General features: G+C 45.3%; 1 protein-coding gene across 1 annotated transcript in view; it reads right to left on the bottom strand.

The window, feature by feature from the left end:
* Positions 1 to 13578, bottom strand: part of TAB2 (TGF-beta activated kinase 1 (MAP3K7) binding protein 2) — a 685348-nt gene that overhangs the window by 326621 nt on the left and 345149 nt on the right. Inside the window, exon 2 of the mRNA XM_044068945.1 lies at positions 7367 to 7465. The gene's annotated coding sequence lies outside the window, so the exon portion shown is untranslated. The remainder of the gene's footprint in view (positions 1 to 7366; positions 7466 to 13578) is intronic.

The raw sequence follows: 13578 nt of genomic DNA, 5'->3' as shown, positions 1-13578 counted from the left end.
GGATCATTTTCTCTGTGCTTTTTAATGCTGAGGTTATCCAAGATGAGCTGAAGAGATGGCTGTTCTTCCAAAAGCAAATACAAATTAACAAGAACAAAAGGCATCTGCCATCTTTTCATAATGGCTTTCTTAACCTCCAAAAGCATGACATTAATCAAATTAAGGTCTGGGTAGTTTATCTTAAAAATTGTCAAAAGATTTATGATAAACTGGTGGGACAGTCTGAAATGCTGAGAGATGCGCAAGCCCAAAACGCATTACCCGATTACACAGCCCTCATCTGAAATCTCCAGCAAAACAAATTTGCAGCAGGAAAGCTACTCAACCTAGCAAGTGTGCAAAAATTCTACCAAAAAAAAAAAAAAATCAAATTTACAGGAGCATGTGGCTTAATATCTAGGGATGGCCACCCAAATTTACCTACTATATTTGTTTTCCGTTCCAACAACCACCTTAGAAACGGTGTTTATCACTTCCAGTGGATTTTTAACATTCAACAGTCATACTACCCACTTAGGCCAAGTATCAAGAATGAAATTAGCTAATCTATTGTTAGCAAGTTCTAGGATAAGTCTCTTATAGCAAGCAATCTTATCTGGCAGTGGATAACTACTCCAGATCTGCTCCCACGAGAATACCTGGAAATTCTCCAAAATATACTCCTGGTACTAAAAATTGAGGCAATCCCAGAAAACTGTGGAAATCTTTGCACACCAAGCCACACAGTAAAACTAAGAGCATATACTCAGCATAAGTTTCAGCTATAGATTACAGCCAGGATAGTCGAAACCAGAGCAGGTTGACATGACCAACTGTGTTACCAACTCAGGAAAAAACCTAGCTCAGTCTTTCTTTTGTGGAAGAATTAAAAGTTATGTACTTAATAACCATGTATCTGTGTTATCCATTTACATTCTTCCTCACCGATGGGTCTCTGATCCAACTCGGCCACTTTTTCCAGACTTGGGCTCCAAGTCTCAAGCTCCTTCCCACAATACACCACACATTCTCTAACTCCCCAGATAGAGTTTGCTACCCTCACAAACATAAATAGAAGTTATGTCCTTACCATAACGTTCCATGTGGAGTGTTCATCTCGCCTTTGTTCTTACACATGGGTTCGGAGCCGATCCTCGGCTCAGTGTCGGCCGCTTGCAAGCTCTGCATCGAGAAGAAGCTCGAGACAACCTAATACCCACAATCCCCCTCTGCCTTTACCTCAGATCTAGTTTGCAAGCAAACCAGCAGTCAGAGAGAGACACATTCATGCCAAAACTCACATAGACACAAAAAATACTTCTATCTATATATATATATATATATTATATATATATATATATATATATATATAGATAATATATATATATATATATATATATATATATATATATATATATACATATACATGTATATCATATATACAACAACTGCAATGCAGAAGCAGAATAACCCAGACCAGGCACGAAAATGAACGTTCTTCCTGAGGGTGGGAATGTAAGAACAAAGGCGAGATGAACACTCCACATGGAACGTTATGGTAAGGACATAACTTCTTTATGTGAGAGTGTTCGATCTCGCCGTTTGTTCTTACACATGGGTAGCGTCCCTAGCTCCATGTTCCTGAGGAACTCATGGGAGGACGTTCTTGAGCACAGTGGAACCAAAGGTTGCCCTGTCCCTAGAAACCTTGTCTACCTTGTAATGAGAAATGAATGTATGTGGTTTAGACCAGGTAGCAGCCGCACAAATAGCGTCTAATGGTAGGTGAGCTGCATGAGCCAGGGATGTAGACACTGATCTTGTAGAATGTCCTTTGGGTTTGACAGATAAAGCTTGATTTGAAGAATCATAAACATAGATAATACAATCAGTTAACCATTTAGAAAGAGTTCTTTTAGTAACCGCTACACCTTTCCTGCTATCAGCAAAGGCTACAAAAAGTTGATCAGATTTTCTGTGATCTTTTGTTCTATCCAAGTAAAATCTAAGTTGTCTGTGGACATCCAACTTGTGTAACATATACTCCATTTTATTGGAGCGATTCTTGAAAAAGGTGGGTAATTCAATGGATTGATTAATATTATTAATAGAGCAAACTTTGGGAAGAAAGGATGAATTAGTGCGAAGAGATACTCTGTCAGAGTGAAAGATTAAATAAGGGTGTTTAACGGAGAGAGCCTGAAGCTCAGATACTCGCCTAGCGGATGTAATGGCTACCAAGAAGAGGGTCTTCCACGACAAATACTTCAATGGACAAGAGGAGGCTGGTTCAAATGGGGGTAACATCAATTTAGATAATAAGAGGTTTAGACTCCAAGGGGATGTAGGTGATCTAACTGGTGGTCTAATATGAAAAGACCCTTTTAAAAAGGCCTTACAAAGTCTGTGGGCCATAACAGGAGCCCCACATTCTTCCACATGAAAGTTGGAGATGGCAGCCAATTGCACTCTTAAAGTAGCAGGAGAAACACCTTGGTGGAACAATTCTGTTAAAAACTCCAAGATTTTGTTTAAAGGAGCTATGACAGGGTCCAATTGCTGTGTATTTGCCCAGAATACAAAGCGCTTCCATTTACTAGTGTAGGTCTTAGTAGTGGAAGCTTTATGAGAAGCCACTAGTATATTCTGAACTGCAGGTGAAAGAAGATCAGACCTGGCTAAGTAGGGAATCGGAGCAGCCAAGCTGCTAGATGGAGGGACAAGAGCGAGGGGTGGGGAGCCCCTGGCGAGTGAGTCAGTAGATCTGGCTCTGGGTCCAGGATCCAGGGTCCCCGAATGCGGTGTGCCAGAAGAAAGGGGAACCAAATTTGACGAGGCCAGAATGGGGCAATGAGGATGATCGTCCTTTGCAGGTTGTTGGCTTTCTGCAGAAGCTTGGCAATCAGGGGAAAAGGAGGGAAAGCATACAGGAGGCCCGGGGGCCAATCGTGAACTAGTGCGTCCCTGGGGACTTCCCCTGGAGGGGGTAATAGGGCAAAATAGCTCCTGCATTTGGCGTTCATTGGAGACGCAAACAGATCGCAGGAAGGCTGGCCCCACTTGCGAAAAATCTTCTTCGCAACTGACTGTTTCAGGGACCACTCGTGCGGCAACAGGATTGCTCTGCTCAGCCTGTCGGCTATGACGTTGGATGACCCCGGGATGTGCGTTGCTATCAGAAAGTGACCCGTGGACTCCGCCCATTGCCAAATTCTCATGGCCTCTCTGCATAGCTGAGAGGACTTGGTTCCCCCCTGCTTGTTTATGTACCAGACTACAGACATGTTGTCCGTCTGAACTGCAACAGTCCCTAGAGGAAGAAGGGGAGCAAAGTGCTGCAACGCTAGAAGCACTGCCCTCAACTTCAGAACATTGATGTGCAGATTGTACTCTAAATTGGTCCATTCGCCTTGGACTGTCTGTCCCTGAAAGATGCCCCCCCCACCCTATCAGGGAAGCATCCGTGGTCACCGTAGCTGTCGGCGTGGGTAGCACAAATGGTCTTCCTCTGGAAAGGTTGCAAGTCTGAAGCCACCAGACTAGGTGCGACTTGCATGTGTTTGTGATCAGAGGTAGATGTTGGAAAGACCATTGTGCAAACAGTAGCCATTGTAGAACTCTCATGTGCAGTCTTCCCAATGGTATCGCAATGAGAGAAGCTGCCATGAGGCCCAAAACCTTTAGTACCAGTTTTGCTGGGGATTTTCTGGATGACAGAAGAAGAGATATGTGTGTTTGAAGTGAAGCTATCCTTTCTGGAGGAAGCCTTAGAATTAACTGATGCGTATCTAATTCCGCTCCTATGAATAAGATACGCTGTGATGGCTGTAGTAAAGATTTTTTGAAATTTACGGAAATTCGAGGTGAACACAAAGTTGTAGAGTGTAATCTCTGGCCTGTATCAGTTGGCGGGTGGTGGCAGAAAGGAGCCAGTCGTCCAGATACGGAAACACCTGGAATCCTAGGCGTCTCAGATGAGACGCTACCACTGCCATGCATTTGGTGAAAACCCTGGGGCTGAGGTCAGACCAAAGGGCAGGGCTCGCAACTGATAGTGACTGGCTCCCAGCCGGAAGCGCAAATGATCTCTGGACGCCCTGGCCATTTTGATGTGGTAGTATGCGTCCTTCAGATCTATTGAGCACATCCAGTCGTCCTTCTGTAAGAATGGAAGGATCGATTGAAGCGTGACCATTCGGAACTTTTCTTTCTTGACGAAGGTGTTGAGGTTGCTTAGGTCCAGAATCGGCCTCCAGTCCCCTGTCTTCTTTGGAACTAAAAAAACCTTGAGTAAGTTCCGAATCCTATTTGGTCCGCTGGGACTGGTTGGATGACTCTTTTTTTCTAGCAGCTTTGAAATTTCTATAGCTGCTGGATCTCGCAGATGGGGCGGTACATCTGGGAGTCTTGTCTTTGGAATGGGGGTGGATAGGAATGGTATTCTATAACCTCTGGTAACTACGCTTTTTACCCAGTTGTCTGTAGTAATGTTTTGCCAGGCCTGAGGGTATAAAGCTAAGCGACCCCCGACTGCCTCCAGAGCAGGACAGTCGGGCCTCCTCTCAGGAGTGCTGGAAAGGTTTTCCAGGGGGTGTATCCCCGTCACCTTGGTTTTGCGGACCCCCTCTGCCACCAGGGTGGCGTCTTCCACCTCTGCCCCCTCCTCTGCCTCTAGAGGGGGCATCACCCTGCGTGTCTGGGAAAGATCCTTGGGGTTTTCGAAACCACATTTTCCCACCGCGTTGCCCTTTGGGGTACGGTCTGGATGGGGTGGAAAAACGGACTCCGACAGCAGACAGAGTCTTTCCCTCCTGTTCACACCGGGTAAGGGTCTCCTTTACCTTTGGGCCAAAGAGAGTGGCACCATCAAATGGGGCGTTGGTAAAGGAAGACTTGAAGGCTTCCGCAAATGAACATAAGCGCATCCAGGATTGTCTTCGAAGAGCAATCGCTGAAGCTGCTGCCCTACTCGATCCTTCGGCTGCGTATGAAATCAGCCTCATGGACGAGTTAACAATGGATGTAAGGGTATTGAGATGTGCTGTAACTTTTTCTGAAACAGCAGCATCTGTAGTACCCTGGAGGGTATCTCCCAACTCTTTGATTAGATCCCTCTGTAGACGTGTAAAGTGGGTCAAATAGTTCAGGGATCGCATAGAAAAAGCCGCTGAATTAAAAATGCGCTTCCCGTACCTGTCCATAGTCCTAGAATCTTTGTTAGGCGGATGGACAGATGAGGAAGATTCCGACATCTCCTTTTTCGTGGCCGCTGCCACCACCATAGCGTCCACTGGAACTCCTTTTGTCAAATAAGCCTTGTCCTGGGGTGCAGTAATGTATTTATTAGGCTTCCTAGGGACTGGCTCCACCGTGTCAGGAGCCTCCCACGCCCTTCGAGCAATCAGCTCCATTAATTCATCGAAGGGCGGAGTGACCCAGGAGGAGGAAGGGCGAGCACCAAATGCCTTCAGCAAGACTGACTCATCCTCAGAAGGGGGGAGGGACTGCCAGTCACCTCTCTGCTTTAGGATCTCCAAGATGTCAGAAAAGGAGACATCTTCTGAAGGTGACTTTGGGGACCCTTCTGACTCATCCAAGTCAGTATCGGATGTCAAAGATTCTTGTGGAGAATCTAAGTGTCTCCTCTTACACAATCTTTTCCTAGGGACTTCTTCGGGGGGAGCATCCGAAGAAGCCTCCGAGGAAGAGGGGGCACCCTCCAGGGGTGGCTGAGACACAGGTGCTCGACGCTTAGCTGTAAACACGGGTGCAGAGGAGGATAACGGACCTTTATGGGGAGGAGAAGCTGTATCTGCTGATGTGGTTGTCTGGGTAGACAACGCCTTCCTCATGAGATCGAAAGCCCCCGGGTCCCGAGTCGAGGTATCTCCCGGTTCCGAAGAAATGGGAAGAATCCCCGAAACAGGCACCGAAGGCATAGACTCAGAGGACGGAACCGAGTCGATCCGAGCCGAGGCCCCAAGAGGGAGAGTCGGAACCGAAACATCGGTCCGACTCTCGGTCCCGGAACCCAGGATGGATCTTCGGCTCCGAGACTCCGGTAGCGGATCCGACGGAGTCGAGGTGAACAGAGCCGACAGAGAAAAGGACGGTTCTGGCACCGAGGGCTCCACAATCAGCAGCTCAGCCTCTTCCGGCTCCGAAGATTGGACAGGTCTCGGAAGAGGAACAGATGGAGACAGTGGCAGGCCTTCAAGTCTCGACACCAATTGAGAGGAGACAGAGATGAGTTTGGATAAGGCCGTATTCTCCATTAACTTCTGCACCACGCGGTCTACATCAGTATCAGAGAGGGGCCTGGAAGAACGAGTCGAAGAAATCGAAGACGGAGCCGACCTCAACAGTGTCGGGGGAGGGAGCTCCATCACCGGTTCCAAGACTCGAGGCTCGGAAACTGACAACAGTTGAACACTCGGCCCCGAAGTCTGTGGAACCGGTGATCTAACTTTAGCTGAAGAGCTCCGAGCAGATGACCTGGGCTCCGACGTCTTTGATTCCTTCGAGGATTTGGATGCCTGGTCTGAAGCATCCAGAGCCTCTTGAAAGGTAGGTTTTAACAAACCCCTATCCAGGAGTTTCCTGCGCCTATCTGTCATGACCCTCCCACTGAACGAATGACAAATAGAGCAGTCTTCTTGCAGATGGAGAGGGCCAAGACAGTAGACGCAGGAACTATGATTGTCAGTAACTGACATCTTTTGCCCACATTGGCAACGCTTAAAACCCGATTTAGCCTTTTCAGACATCTCACTCTAAATAGAAACTGAAAAGTCAAGTCCAGTAAAGAAGTCAAGTCCGGTGAAATTGTCGAATCCAGTAAGGAGTCAATCCGGTAGTCAAATCCAAGTAAGGGGTGGTAGGCCCAGAGGAGAACTCTAATAAGTTTTAAATAAACTTAACGGATCCGAGAATCCCTCAACCTTACCACACACACACACTATGTCACTAACAAACTTTTTATAATAAAATTACTAAGAAAAAACACAAGAATAAATTCTTAATCTTATCTTAGGTGCTCGAGCTCGACCCAGTGATGCAAATGCTGCAGCGGCAAACTAGATCTGAGGTAAAGGCAGAGGGGGATTGTGGGTATTAGGTTGTCTCGAGCTTCTTCTCGATGCAGAGCTTGCAAGCGGCCGACACGGAGCCGAGGATCGGCTCCGAACCCATGTGTAAGAACAAACGGCGAGATCGAACACTCTCACATGTATAAATACAGTGTAGCACACTGCGTAGTTCAAAGAGCATTGCTTGAAAAGGAGAAGATGCTAAGACCAGGCTTCAAAATCTTGTGACTTGTTTGTAAGCTGTCAGTTAACACACTGGTAACCCTAGCTACATGGCTAAACAAAAGCATGTCTCTTACCTGCCTCGTATCCAATTACTGTTCTGTGGCTTACAGGGGGTCATGGCAGCAGACAGACATAATTCACAAGTGCTGCAGTACAGAAGGCCACCAGAAAGGCTGTGAGAGGAAAATAAGTAAAGTCAGAGATTTAAGTATACAGCCTTTACATGAACTATACCGCATTCAAATACAACCATAAACAGATATGCTTTGTTCACTTAAGTAATGTCAGAAAGACAATCCCAAACCAAAATGTAAAAACAAAAACAGATACAAATCAAACAAGTATGGTTTTCTGGCTCAGGTTAGAGAGAGGAATAAAACCTTAACTCGTACAACGAGAGATCCTCATTCAAGCACTGTTCTAACAGCTGGGCACAAGAGGATGGGAGTGAACAGGCAACACTGGCTTGTCGATCGACGGGGGTGGCAGTTCTGGTCAGCACAGTGCCACTAACCAAGCAGAAGCCCGAAAGGCAACAAAATGGCTAGGGACCATCAAATGTGGACATAGCATTAGCAAGCAAATAAGGGTAGCCATTAACGTGTGTGAAAGTACATTCATAAATGAGGGCACAACAGCCTCCGTACAGTGATGCAGGTGCACGTCAGCCAACACAGCTTAGGTTAATGCCTAAAGCAAAAAAAAAAATGCTTCTCATCCCATCAGGGTGGTTGTCTGCTTATTAACCAGAGAAAATAAACTGAATCTTTATTATTTTCTGAGATATAAATCAAGACAATATAGCTTCAAACCAGGTCCTTAAAGGTAAATGAACTGGCACAGTACTGCCTATCAGTGCTAAATTCCCTTGGCCAAATCCAGAAGTCCTCTCTCTGGGTAAACCAGCATAAGCATTTCCACTAATCACCCTCACAGTGAAAAGGAAGCACGGCAGGAAATGCAAACAGATCACTGCCACACTATTCTTACCCATGAGAATCCACAGCTGGATGTCCATCTTTCTGGCCAAAGTACTGCAAAACAGCTGAGCACTGCCCAGGAAGTTGGCATAACATCTGGCCAAAAGTTAAAGCAGTCTATGCCCATTTTATTTACTTTTGCTGAGAAAAACATCAAGTGTGTCCTGGTGTCTGCACTAGTGCTCTTAGGTCAGAGAGAGTACTCCATGCACAAGGATACAATCTTTTTTTCTTCAAGACCCCATTCAGAGAGAAATAAGAAAGACAAAATTGGCTTGCTTACATATGATGACCATGTTAGAAAGGGAACAAGTAATGGGCAGCAGCTAGAAGAATACCCTTTTCCCTCCTCTCCAGTAAGCACAACAGAAGTCCCTACCAGCCTCCTTTCTATCTTCCATCCCAGGACTGAAGACCAGATAAGATTCTATACTTTAACAGTGATCTTTCTACACAGACATACTACTACACTCATCAATATAGTACTCATCACTACAGCAGTACCACTCCTTATCCTAGGGAAGTTTGAAAGCAGTCCATTATCCAAACAGTAGCTGGTTCTCAGACCAGTGGAAGTGGTCACAGTATGGACTGCAGTGCCAAAACCTACACTTCACCGTTAAACACCTAGACTGTAATGACTGGCTGCATCATACCTAATCAGCCTGACATTTCTGAACTCACTGTGGTGTGGTATTTGCCGTGGTGACTTGCGCCACAATTTGGCATTCCAATGTTTTCCACCCACTACTGCCAACAACATAATGCAGTTAGACATTCAAAGTACTCTTCCTGGTCTACCCTGCTTACCTAGTGTATAACATACAAGAAAAAGTCTACCTTAAGCCCTAGATTTTCTGTATGCAGTACCCTAACTCCATTTGTTAATCATTATAAGAAATATCCACTCAACTTTGTATTGAAGTTCAGGATAACATCCTGCAAAATTAACTGTTTTATTCAAAGCCATGTCAGGAATCAATTCTGGCACAAAGAATGAACTACTTTTAAAAATTACCCCATCCTTATGAAAGGCCATGCATGGGTTCTATACAAAATGAGGACCTGAAGCTCAAGTCTCCAAGCAGTGACAGTGACTAACAAGAAACTAGGCTCAAATAGGATCATGGGCTTCACAGGTATATACTACGCTACCAACCAACAAGGCACCTTATAAGCCAAGCGGTGCAACCCAAATGCGACCAACAAATTTGATTTATATAGGGGGCGATTTACTGAATGCCTCTGTCCACCAGAGACATGGGTGTCAAACCAGGGCTGAATTTCTGATTACCATCCATTGGTCCATGTTGCGTTTAAACCGAATAGGTTGGAACTCCGTTCCCCACGGATGGGGAGCCTGCTCCACAGAATGGGAATTTTCTAAGAAACATATCCATCTCCAATATGTCCTACTTACGTTGCATGCAAAATGTACGTCTTTCAACCTAGCAATCCTGATACGGTTTGTTTTGTAGACATGTAGAAAGCTCATCAAAAGGGCATCCAGGGATGCTTTGTACACCAGGCAAAGACCACTACTCAGAAGTATGTTTGATATAGAGAAGACACAGAGCTTTGAGGCTTTCAGTGTAGGACACTGAGCTTAGTCCCTGTATTCCTTTTGTAAGGAACCTTTGTGGACATCTCAGTTGCTGCAAGTGTCTGGTCAGGTACATACCAAAGGGGGCATTACACTATGATGGATATGATAGGGCTGAGTAGAGTTATGATGACTGCTCTGGAACAAGATTCCATGCCCTTACTTATAAGATGACCAACAAAGAATTTTCTTACTACCCTGAACATATGTTGGTCAAATGCTAGATTACAATCTACACAGTTCCTACATCCTTGACTAGTGAATCAACTTTTGTCTTATTGATGTCTCCAGTTGTTATCCAGGGTGGCAGACATCCCAAAAAGATACTATAATGCATTTCTTGGTATTGAATTTTAAGGCATGTGTTTAACCCCAAGCATTTGCGTTGGACATTCCTGAAAGGTGTTCTATGCCTTGGGGGATTCCATGACTGCTCCCAGTTAGCAATCTGCAAATCTTGGTTAACCAGAGACCTTTGACATCAAAGAAGTAGATTCCAAGGAGGAGTGGGCCTAGCAGAGCCCTGGGGGACTCCACTGGTAACTGGTCTCTCTGTGGAGGTGGCTTCACTGATTCTAATCTCCTGGTCCCCATCAGTGTGCCAGCTAGCTATCCAGCGTGTCATAAAAGGGTTCATACCCTAATTCTGCAAGTTCGGTGACAATGCCAGAGTGGAGTACTGCATCAAATATTTTAGCCAGATCCAGGTAGGCAGTGCGCACCATTTTCACCTCATCCATTGCCTCAATGACGTTTTCGAAAAGGTCCACTAGAGTCAGTAAGCATGACGTTCCCTCAACAAAACCAAACTAGGATGAATTCAGTGTCTGGAGGACACCTATGTCCCTGTTGTTAATTTCCATGACATTTGCAAAGCCATGGAAACAATTAAGACTAATCAGACAAATGGGTCTGCAGTTTCTAGGATCTGCTGTGAAGGTCCTCCCTTATGAAGGGGGATGACAGTAAAGTCCTCTACTCATATGGCACATAGCCTGTTTCAAGACTACAGTGGGCCTGTTTAAGACTTATTATAGTCTGTTCGGGAGGCATCCTGGGATGTTATCAGAGTGCACAGAGGCCGTGTTCTTGGCTTTACTGAGTGCAGCCAGTACACTCTCCCAGTTATAACTGGACAGGGCATTTTTGGGAGGATGAGTGGGGTGTTAGGAGGAGGAACTGAATTTGTCTGCTAACAGGTTCACTATATAGCCATGCTTGGAGAATGTGGCACCATTAGCCACCAGTTCAGCCAATTGCTGTGTGCTGCCCTTGGTGTTTCTGACATAAATGTAAAGGTCTTATGGTTATCTTTCACCTGGGAAGCCATCTTAACCTCAAATGTAGCTTTGTTTCACCTAATCAGCCGTCTTAGTTGCCTACTTAGTTTGATGAGAGACTATTTATCCTTATGAGAATAACCCTTCCTTATTTTTGCCATACATTTCTTCCTTGGGGATGCCCCCAGGACAGTTTCTGGGGCTACTCTAGGCCTTACTTCTGGTAGGTACAGCAGCCTCTACACAGCCACTGACATGGCTGTACACAGTTTCTGAAAGCAACTCAGCATAGCCTGCTGTGTTCAGGGTTTGGACAGGCATTGAATTTTGGCAAACCATCACCTAAAAAGGTCATTTGTCTTGGAATAGTTCCTAAATGTTACTGGTTATAACTGGATTACAGAGGTTATTTTGACTTCAAAGGAGACAGCTTTATGGTTGGACCATATCAAGGAGGGTGAGATGCAGGTAAGGTTCAGCGTTCTCCCAGAACTGTGAGCACAACGTCCAGTATGTTGGAGCCTCTAATGGAAGTATTCATTAATTGGTCAAGGGTGTTTGTATTTACAGAGTCCAAGAATCTCTGCCTGTACATGAGGTCATGTAGGATTCACAGTCTATAGGCGAGTAATTAAAGTCTCGCATGAGAAGAGTGCTATGTCGGTAGGCAAATGTCTTCAGTAGGTTCAAGTATGCACTCAGCGCTTCTTGGGACATGGATGGTGACCTAGACCTGGCTAGGATAAGGTACAAGATTTTTGTCTATGGTGATTTCCATAAGGAAGAACTCCAGCATGTCATCCTGTTTCTGCACTCTAGAAGTATACTTGTTACTGATGTTACTTGATAACACCTTAACCTTTAGTCCACGTCTGTGCAGTACTAGTCTAAAAAAGTGTGGAAGGCACTGAAACCTTGCACTGTCAGGGTAGTCACAGCTGCTTTAAACCACGTCTCAGTAACTTCACAGATGTCTACATTTTCTAGTGTGAGAGGAAGGCTTTGAGGGAGTGTAGATTTTTTTTTAGGCTCTTGGTATTGAGCAGTAACACCTTGAGGTTCAGAGGAGTTGATTTTGCTATGTCGGTAGGTTTGTCAATTTGGCATTGCCTAAAAAAGGCACTATGGGCCAAGGATAAAGTTTTAGACAGTATTCAAAAGCCTAGAGGGGAAGGAAGCAGACCATCCTTGACAAACCAACATGGCCTGTTAACCATCTCCTTCCCTGCTGACAAAACACTGGATCGCCTTAAAATGACACCAGAAAAAGTACAGTTTTGTACCTACCATAAATGTAGATGTTAAGAGTGTTCACCCTGCTGCAGTCATCACACTTGGGTTATCCTGTCGTCAGGCAGTCCCGCAGTTGGCCGGATTTCCAAAGTCTTGGTCCGACGTCGGTTGCTGTCGCCTCATCCCTGACGTCAGTGCGCCAGGGGTACATATACTGCAACCGACGCCATTTTCTTCAGTTTTTCTTGCCCCAGATGTCAGGTGCCCCCAAAAAGGTAATCAAAATTAGTACCAAATGGTGTGAACACTGTACAAACACAAAATCCCTTCAGCTATAAGCAAATACATCAGTAAGGCATAGCAGAGATTTAGCCAAAAGATCAGAGGGGTTGGAGGGAGGGTAACCTGGACTGTAGCAGGGTGAACACTAACATCTACATTTATGGTAGGTACAAAACTGTACTGTGTTCATCGTGTTACCCTGCTGCAGTCATCACACTTGGGTTGAGTCCCAAAGCTAAGGCAGGGTGGAGGTATCATGGAGGGTTAGTGGAGGCAATGAGGCCCTGCAGAACTGCAGTGGCGAAGCCTGCCCTGAATAAAGAGGTAGGTGATAGTGTTTGGTGAAGGTGTGTACTGAACTTCAAGTTGCAGCTTCTAAAATTTCCTTGGTAGGGACCCCTCTGAGAAAGGCTGTAGAGGTAGCTGTTGCCCTTGTAGAGTGGGATCTAATGGTAGTAGGAACTGGTTTCCCATGATGGGTATAACAGAACCATATGCAATGGCCTATCCATTTAGAAATGGTTTGTTTGGATATAGCCCTCCCTTGAGAAGCTGTAGCATAGGATACAAAGAGCTGGTCAGTTTTTCTGAAAGCCTTAGTTTTGTCCAAGTAGTAGCAAAGCTGCCTGTGAATGTCCAAGAATGCAAGAGTCTCTCACCTTTGTTCTGTGGATTGGGAAAGAATGTGGGTAGATGGATGGTTTGATTTAAAGCTACACTGGAAACCACCTTAGGCATGAAGGAAGGATTAGTTCGTAGAGAAACTCTGTCTTGATGAAAAATGAGGAAAGGTTCCACTGCCATTAGTGCCTGTAATTCTGAGACTCTCCTAGCAGAAGTTATTGCCAGGAGCAGGGCAGTCTTCCAAGATAAGAACTGAAGGTCTGCAGAGAAAGTTGGTTCAAAGG

The sequence above is a fragment of the Protopterus annectens genome, chromosome 1.part0 (assembly GCF_019279795.1).
Source record: "Protopterus annectens isolate FY-2018-M chromosome 1.part0, PAN1.0, whole genome shotgun sequence".
Classification (NCBI taxonomy): domain Eukaryota; kingdom Metazoa; phylum Chordata; order Ceratodontiformes; family Protopteridae; genus Protopterus; species Protopterus annectens.
Note: the sequence above shows the minus strand (reverse complement) of the source record. Positions and strands in the feature narration are given on the sequence as shown.